Source organism: Chionomys nivalis, chromosome 25, assembly GCF_950005125.1.
Source record: "Chionomys nivalis chromosome 25, mChiNiv1.1, whole genome shotgun sequence".
NCBI classification, from domain to species: Eukaryota; Metazoa; Chordata; class Mammalia; order Rodentia; family Cricetidae; genus Chionomys; species Chionomys nivalis.
In genome coordinates this window covers 2,501,630-2,511,220 of record NC_080110.1, presented here as the reverse complement: position 1 = coordinate 2,511,220, position 9,591 = coordinate 2,501,630, and the positions used below count along the sequence as shown (strand labels likewise).

General features: G+C 46.5%; 1 pseudogene; it reads right to left on the bottom strand.

Moving 5' to 3' along the window:
• Positions 1-385: 385 nt before the first annotated feature.
• On the bottom strand, positions 386-620 carry LOC130866643 (40S ribosomal protein S21-like; annotated as a pseudogene).
• Between the last annotated feature and the right edge of the window lie 8,971 nt (positions 621-9,591).

Sequence of the window (9,591 nt, the reverse complement as noted above, 5' to 3'; positions counted from 1 at the left end):
CGGGCCTTAGATTCTATTCTGTTGTCCACAGCCTCCACGTTCCTCTGGCCTCATGGCTTTCCATGGGCTGTTATCTCTTGCTTCTGTCCCTGTACTCACGTTGGTCCTTCCACAGGCTAGCCTATAGTTCCATTTGCACGAGCCCAGGTACCAGGATGCAGCTGTAGGTCAAAGTCCATGTGGCCACTGGGTAAAAACAAATAGATTTCTATTTTTAGGTGGACTTTTCTGTACAATCAGTCACTCCCAAAAACCATACAGAGTCTTAAAATTAATTTAAAAAGTTTGGCCAATAGCTCATGCTTATTACTGGCTAACTCTTTTTTTTTTTTTTTTAACTTTTTCTCACTTTTATTTATGACAGATTTCCCCCGATCTCTTCTGGTCAAAAGTTCTTGGAGACAATTCCATCAGCTTTAGCCGGTCGGAGAATAGAATCATCTGACTCGCCCATCCTGCGAATGGTCTCACAGATAGCATAGGTTTTAATCTGGCCATTAAACCGACCTGTGACCCTGCCAACCTCAGCCATGTTCATCTGGATGGACGCGTGGTTCTTTGCACCAATGATGCGGTTGCTCAAGGAGCATTTCCATGAACTCGCCAGCATCGTTCTGCATGTCGAGGTCCTGCCTGCTGGCTAGGCTGCAGCAGGAGCGCAGAAAGCTACTGGCTAACTCTTACCTTTTAAATTAGCCCATATTTCTCATCTACCTTTGGTCATGTGGCAATACCTTCTTTCAGTATGATATATTTATCTTGCTTCTCTCTGTGTCTGCTCATAACTCCAGAGACTCTGCCTTTCTTCTTCCCAGAGTCCTCTGTGTCTGGCTGTCCCACCTATACTTCCTGCCTAGCTACCAACCAGTCAGCTCTTTTATTAAACCAATCAGAAGGCACCTTGACAAAGACACATCTTCACAGTAGACAACAAGATTATTCCGTAATAGGTTTCTCTGTTGTTGGGATTTGATCACAGGCTGCTTCACTTGCCCTTGAGCCTTAGAGGGCAAGCACTGGTGGAATCATTTCCACATTTTGAAGCCCTCGGTGTACTAAAGAGGAAAACATGCGCAATGTGTAGGGTATATGTCTGCATAGGTCTTCGTTGGATGGCTAAGCTCTGAGACTTTATGTATCAACTGAAATGTCGGAAATCTAAGACCAAGACCTTTTTATGGCAATGAGACTTGGGTCAAAGGACCCTCTTGTTTGTCCGGTGAGATGTCCTTTGCTTGCTTTGATCTGGATCCCGTGAGAGGGTCCTTCTGAGTGGACTCATTTAGTGTGGTGATCTTGGCAACACATCAAACCTCATGGCTGGAGCCTCTGACCAGCCATTTCCCCTACTGGCCAATCAAGACTTCCTGTCTGGCCATCCTGCATCATTCCCATAAATCCTCATCTTTGAGAAACTCATTATGGAGTGTCATTTCTTGATGTGTTTTATGCGGGAACTTTCCCAATTCATCACCTCCTTTCATCTTTCTACCTATGCTTGGGAGTAGATGGGATTGACCCCAGTTCACACTCAAGGAAACCGGAGGCTCTGGAATGTAAATAAGCTCATTCGAGACTCTGCTGAAGCTCAGGATACATGGGTCTTTGGCCCAGGTTTGTTGGAGACAAACCTAGTGCCCAGAGGCTATTTTTCTGTCCCCAAGTTCATCACCATATCCTTCATTGGCATCTCTTCCTTGGCTACTCAGCTGGAAGCTCCGTCCTAACTTTATTCATAGGTCTGAGTCCTTCCTCTCAGGCCCTCTACTACCTTCTCGATGTTCTTCTATTTCCCAGTCATTTGCACTTATTTCTGCCAACAGGGCTCCTGTCTAAAGCCAGAGCTCTGCTCCTGCCCCCAAAAGCACAATGCCTCAATTATAGAAGAGACCCCATGTGTTTATTTCTGTTGAACAAAGGGAATTTGCTCGTTGCTCTTGGGGGCCAAGCTTTCACCTCCGCTGTGTGTGCCTCACTCAGCATGGTGTAGTCAAGGTCAAGAAGTCCGCTGACTGGGTCCCAGCTACCCCCTAAGAATGCCTTCCTGGATTTTATGCCTCTCACATGTACAAACCTTTCTTTTTTGGGGGGTAGGGAACTGGTAATGATGATCGTTATTACAGTTATAAACACAGAGGCTAAGAATTCTCCCTTTCATATGGTAGGAACTGCCCTATGGAAAGAAAACAAAGTGCTGCCAGCTCTTTAAGTTCCCAGCCACGGCTCACCTAAGCTTCTGTGAATCTGAGTTCCAGTGTTCCAGATGGAAACGCCTGTGACCCAGAAGGTCTTTCTGTGTGCTCTTACTGTGCTGTGTGTGTATATGTATGTGTATTGTTTTTAATAGAAAAGGCAGTTATAATCTCTAGGAATGAAGAAATTAAAATCTTCCTAACAGGGGCCCTGACGAGTGGCCAGTGGAGTCCACAGGATGTGGCAGGGAGCAGAAGAGAGGGACTCTGTGCTGGTTCTTGGTAACACAGAGATAGGGAGAGACTTTTACCCACAATGCCTGACCTTCCCCTTCCAGGTCTCTTGGCCAAGTTAGGCCCTTTTTTCACCCTGCCAACCCCTGGGCCTCCCAAATGGACACCTGATTTCAAGCATGCTGAGGCGTCTGACTTTCTTTCCTACTCCGGACCTTCCTGACCCTCGTCCAGCCCCTGAAATGTGGACTTCCTTTCTCTGCTTCCTCAGGGCGGGCTCCTGGAGACCAGCAAATCTGCTAATGTGATAATGTGGACGAATGTGCTTTTCTCCAGCCCAGAATGACACTGTTGTTAGTTTCTTTTTGCTCAGACGCAGACAAGCAGGGAGGCTGGAGAAACAGGGCCAAACCTAGCAGACAGCATCAGGCCTGGTAGTTTAGGCTTCTTGTTATTGTTTTTGTGTAACAGGGGGCACAGAGTCAGTCAACAAATAAAGCAGCTGCTGCTTGGAAGGTTCAGGTCCAACTTATGGTCCATTGTAGGTCTGAGGGGACCCCCACCCCTGTTGGATTACATAACACGGCCTTCTCTACCTTGCGTGCTGTCTAGCATGGTTTTGTTTGAGAGATGATCTGTGTATAAAGAAAAAATAGTTAAAAGTACTGCTTTATCTCCAGCCCTCAGCTGTGCAGACATCTGTTCCCATTCTTTCCCTGACAGCTTGTCACCAAGGGCAGGGATCCCAGCTCCCCAAATTCCCGTGCATCTCCCCATCACCACTCTGTCTACATCTTGGTCTGTTTGTGGAAGGGATGCGTGCACAGCAGGTTGTTTCAGCTAGAGCTTTCACCGTTGCCCTCCAGCTGAGCTTCTTTTCAAGCAGGAGCTGAGTCTGGAAGTTTTTTGGCTCATTTTTTCATCACCTCTAAGCCTTTTCTTCTTCATTGTCCCCTCATTCTCGTCCGAGACACAGGATGCCCCTAAGGATTATCTCACTTCCTCTGTGACTACGGAGGTAGAACAGAAGAGCCCAGCCCCCGGGAGAGACCCATCTCTGGTCAGTCCTGCTTCTGACAGCCTTGGTACTGATGGCCATTCTCTGTATGAAAATAGGAAAATTCCTTCTTTGCTTAATGGGACGATGGGGCTTGACAAAAAGGTGAAGGTTCTGTAAGTCTCCTTTTTAGGTTCATGACATCATTAATTGATTGTAATTTTCCCCTTAGCCCCAAGTTGGGCTGCATCGCAGCACACACAACTGAGCTGTTGGAGTTTGCATCAGCAAGCAACACCCCTGTCATTCTGTCTCAGAAATGCCTCTTTCCCCAAGCAGGAGTGTAGTGTTGTGTGGATAGGGGATGTTTGTAGTAGCCCACAGTTAATGGGGCATGAAATCGGGGACACAGTGTAAGCGAAATTCTGTTTTCTTAACGGGCAGGTGCTCTGAACTTTAAGGACAAAACCTTGGCTTGTCTCTTCCGGACATGAGTGTCTGTTTTATCCTCTAAGCAGGAAAGAGTGTAAGAGATCAACAGCCCTTAAGGTAGCCATTGGTGTGCTTCTTGTAGGAGTAAAGTCATGTATTGTGGTGACTCCTGCTGCCAGTGGGTCTTGGTGCAGGAGGTCTTGGAGCCAGAGAGAGAGGGGACCAGGGGATAGAACTGGGGGTATCCAGTTCCTCGGCAGTCTTAGCAGCCCAGGGTTGATCTTCAGAAGAACATTGATTCTCCATGTCTGCCGCTGATATTTAGACACCGCCGGAATGTCCTGGCAGAACTGTCTGTCCAAATCCATTCAAAATTGATTTTTGTGTGTGTATGTCTTTGATGGGGGAATTTTGGCTGGGGTCCCTGTAAGCCCCCCAGATCAGTCAGACATTCTTGTCTTCCTTGCTTAATTCACTCACGGTCTTTGTGTGAGTCTGGACCTCTGTGTTGCTTCTGAAGCCAGTTCAGATGATCTAGACTCTAGGGATCTTGCACTGCAGTCTGAAGAGCCCAGATTTTTGATTGATGTGGCAATCTCTCAGCAGGGTCAACACAGCCTCTTGTAGAGACACTGGATCGCAGCCAGCATCCCTAGTCCCGATAGATTGTCAGGAAATTGGTAAGAATGTCTAACCAGTATAGAAGAAAAGGAGTACATGGGAAAAGGAAAGCAGAGATTACAATGGACATGCCTCTCTTTGCTGGATTTATTTTTACTTTTTTGCGCAGTCTCTTCGTAGCCCAGGCAGGTCTGAACTTTGCTATGTTCCCAGGTTGGACTGTGAGCACTGCCATGCCCAGCTTCTCTTTCAACATTTCCTGTGAGCCCACCTCATCCACTCTGAGCCCTTTCCACTTTCCTGATGGGCTGCTCCAGGTGAGCAGGGTGCAGGGTACCCACACATGTGACATGTTCTGTTAGCTTAGGTGCTAGGCATGGGGAGAAGAGTGCATCCTTGAGGCAGGCGCCTGAGGTAAGTGGTAAGCCAAGGAAAATGAAATCACGGACAATCAGTGGGTACTTACAACATAGAGGAGTTGTTCCAGGAAGTAGAGATACTCTCTTCTCTCGGCTTCACAGGTTAGAGTTAGGGATGTCCCTCTTTCTCTCTTGGCTGGTACAGGAGCAGTGGCTGGAGAGACTGCCTGGGATTCCTCTCCCCTGAGGTAACACAAGTTCATGCAAAGATGTCATTCAATGCCATTGTTCCTTAAGGAAATGCAAGTCCAAAATGTCATTCCAAGTCCTTTCCCTCTGGCTTCTCCCTAAGCAGCACTCAGGAGGCAGAGGCAGGCAGAGCTCTGTGAGTCAAGGCCAACCTGGTCTACAGAGTGAGTTCTAGGACAGCCAAAGCTGCATTGTGAGACCCTGCCTCAAACAATCAAACAAAACCAATAAAAAGAAGAGTGTTCTGATTTCTTATCATTTATTTGCTAATATTTATCCCGTTCTGTGGGCTATCTTTTCACCCTCTTGAGAGTTGACTCTACTCTACTGCTGGTGTTTCTAGGCTTTGACATTTCACCTAGCTCCTGGTACTTCTGAATCTTATCCAGTCATGAACATCAGAGAATGGAGCCAGCGTTTATCAGATAACATCCACATATTATCTCCTTCCATCTCCATGCTAGGCCCATGGCACACATTGTTGGCCCTATTGTCAGGTGTGGAACTGAAGCCCCATATTATGAAGACATCTTAGCCATGCTCCCCTCCATGGAGTGAGAATAGGAAAGGAGATTCAAACCACACTGTGATTCTAAAATCCACCCTCCGTTTTCTATAGATCTCTTTCCAGCCCAGTGAGTCGACAGTAAATCCATCACATTTATAGAATTAAAATACTTTATAAATGGAACAATTAAGGGCCTGACCATTCACCTAATGTCACCCCCAATGAAAGGCGTGGGAACTGTGTGGATCTGGGAGTCTGGCTTGAGAATGAGAAAACTCCCATTAGTGCCTGTGAGCCCTGCGGGCAAACCATTGTGTTAAAGCTTCCTTTCGGCGGCTGTCAGGGTGGCTGCACACTGGTCATTATTCCCCTTGGCATCGTGGGATGGAAGCTGGCAGAATCAGGCCCCGAGGCACTCTGGGATACACATAATTGAAGCAGATAAAGAAGCTTGCAATCACTACCACGCCTGGGTTTCCTAGTGAGATTAGGAGGGTAGAGATCACGGGGAGGAAGAGAGGGTCATGGGTAACATCTCTAGAGAATGGCTGCCTGGGGGAAGGCCAGGAGGGCAGGTCTAAAAACTTTTCTTTTCTTGAAATATGAAATAGGGGGTGTATAATAAATCTCACCCAATCCTGGAGATGACTTGGTGTGTAGAGCTAAGTGAATGACGAAGCAGGTTCTAAACTTCCAGCATCCAGCACTGTTCCTCCTTCCTGAGTTTCAACCACAAGAACCCACTGGTCCTTGTTCTTGGGGAATATTATTTTCAAGTGTGTGACTTTTGTTTATGCTGCGTTTGTTTAACTCTTTGAGGCTGTGTTTCTGTGCCTGTCTAAAACACCTGATGGTGGTGTTTTAGACAGGCGTGTGCATGACATACACACATACACACACTCACACACAGACTCCTTTAGCCAGATGTATCTTGCAGACACCACCTCCTGGCCCCAGCAGGGCCTGGAACTGAGGGGCGATGTTTTGAAGGTTTATCAGAGTCCACAGAGTGGATGGACAGTGTGTCTCTGGCAGCATCAGGGGCCCAACTTTGTGGTGTGGATGCAGCCTTGCTCCACACCAGGCGAACTTCTTACAGCTTCCTTCCATCACACTGCCCCAAGTGGGATCTCATTCTCGAGCACAACTCGCAGGAGTTCTGGGCTTTCAGACCTTGGGAATCAGCTGGTTAGCTGTGTTTATTAACAAGCCTTTGTCTTCTTCTTTGAAGACAGGAAACTCATTAGCAACAAGCTAAAACAATCAACCTCTAGCCCAGGTTTTAAAACGTCCCCTGAGAAGGGGGGATGTTTTTTAAGGGGGGTGCATGGTCGGGACATAGCCAAGTCAGTTGCCAGGATGCCCAATCAGGACCAAGGCAAGCCACATTCCTGAGATTTTTGAGGTTCCCTTGGGGTGTCTGCTTTCCGGCTGTGATCTATCTCACAGCTAGAAACACCAGGAAAAGCTGGGACAAAGTGTAGTGTGGGAATTAGTGATAATGGCCCTGGAGTCCAGTGACTGGCTCCATGCTGTAGTCCAGCCACTTGCTAATTGTGGCCTTGGGTAAGTTATTTAACCCTAGATCCGTTATCTTTAAAACAGGGATGCGTAGTAAAAATACCCCTCATGATATGATGGTGTGGTATAAGACATCCCTATCTTTATTGTTCATAGGAGAGCCCATGAATTCTTTGAGTCACTGCTGGGGGAGGCAAGGCATCAATGAGAAGTCAGTGTCTTTGCTTTTGAGGGGAGCACTACTCAGTGGGACAGACAAAATGTATTCATTATTATACGATTTATAAAATGCACACCCCAAGTGTACAGCTCAAGCTCTGGGAGCATGCTGAGGGGGAAGAGTCTGGGTGCAGGGCTAGTGATGGTTGTGTTACAGCAGGGCGGGATACTGAGTCCATCACAGCGGTGGTGATGGTAGTGGTGGTGGTGGTGGTGATGTTGGTGATGGTGGTGGTGGTGGTGGTGGTGATGTTGGTGATGGTGGTGGTGATGGTGGTGGTGGTGGTGATGTTGGTGATGGTGGTGGTGATGGTGGTGGTGGTGGTGGTTTGATTTACATTCTGTGATTACTACTGGGCTTTTCTATGGATTTCTTTTTCTCAGGGAGATGCTTGTTCAGAGTTGGATAAGCATTTTCTACTGTGATCCCCACTGCTTGTCTTTTCCAGGTCAGATATTTTTAGTTATAGACAGTCATTTTATTTTCTTCAGGGGATCTTTGACTCATAAGTTTATTAACACAGAAATTTTGTTCACTCAACTTTTGATACTGAAGTTCTTTTTTTTTGTAACAAATTGATGTATATGTGTGTACTTACTTGACTACATATGTACATGTAGTGCTTAAAAGGGCCAGAAGAGGGGGCTGGAGAGATGGCTCAGTGGTTAAGAGCATTGCCTGCTCTTCCAAAGGTCGTGAGTTCAATTCCCAGCAACCACATGGTAACTTGCAACCATCTGTAATGGGGTCTGGTGCCCTCTTCTGGCCTTCAGGCATACACGCAGAAAGAATATTGTATACATAATAAATAAATAAATATTAAAAAAAAGGGGGCCAGAAGAGGGAGTGAGGGAGCAGAACCGCTCAAGCCAAAGTACAGACATTTGGGAACTACCTAATGTGTACTGCAAACACAGCCTTGATAAGAGCAGTGATCTATACTTAAGTGCTGAATTTTAAGGTTGAATCCATCTTTGTAATCTGTGTTTCATTTGTGAAACACACAACTGATCCTAGAGATAATCTTCCATATTTCCTCTAAAAATCTCAGCCTTCTCCCTCACATTTATTTAAAAATTACGTATTACGTGTGTGTGTGTGTGTGAGAGAGAGAGAGAGACAGAGAGACAGAGACAGAGAGACAGAGAGACAGAGAGACAGAGACAGAGACAGAGAGACAGAGAGAGAGAAATCAGGACTCATGGTCAATACAACAAATAAGTAATAAGAAGTTGCACTAAGTCCCTTCTATAGGCAGGTCCAAGTCTCATCATTTGAGAGTGCTATCTCCAGTTCTCAGAAACAGTCCAATGAGTAGCGCTGTCGGGGACCCGCTTCAGACATGACAAAAGGGTGAAGGATGCCTGGTGAGATTAAGACAAGAGAGCAAAGACAACAGGTGCCAGATGGAGTCTGAACTCCAAGAGTTATGTTTTATAGGGTGTGTGTGTGGTGTGTATGTGGTTATGTGTATTGTGTGCATGTGTTTGTGTGTATATTGTGTATATGGTGTATGTGGTTGTGTGTGGCATGTATATGATTGTGGTGTGTGTGTGTGTGTTCATATGTATTTGTGGAAGGCAGAGTTTGTTGTTGGTGTCTCCTCGACCTGAGCTTTGGAGGCAGTCTCCTACTGAACCTGGAGCTCACTGATCAAGGCGTCTAGACCAGTCAGCTATCTCAGCCATCTGCCTGTTTGCCTCCTAGCACTGAGATTACAAGCAGGCTCCAAACCTGGCTTTTAATCTGGGTCCTGGGAATCTGAAACTAGGTCCTCATTCTTGCCGGGCAAGTACTTTCCTGACTAAGCCTTCTCCCTAGCCCCAGGATTTATTATAACCGTTACCTAAGCAGCATGACTAAGCAGGAAGAGTTGAACGTAGAAATGCATGGTTTCCCTTTGGGTCCTATCTGCCTCTGATCACCTTGCCGTGTAGACTGTTCACACCCTCTGGGAGCCCTCAGAAATTTGGGGGCAGTTTGTGGACTCTCCCTCCCCTTGAATCTGCCAGGGATTTGCCTGCTTATTGAAGCTTTACCCAAGTCACAGGTTCTTTCTCAGCCTCAGTTTCCCCCACTGTTAGAGCAGTATCGCTTACCCCTTTCTTCTCTGGTCTACTGTAGAGATCAAAAGACAGGCCGTCAGTGGAAAGGAATTATAAACTGAAAAGTGCACCCCAAAGGTCAAAACCAAGCAGTGAACAGAGCATTAAAACTTGAGAGACAATTTGATAAACAGATAATGCCTCTTATCCCGA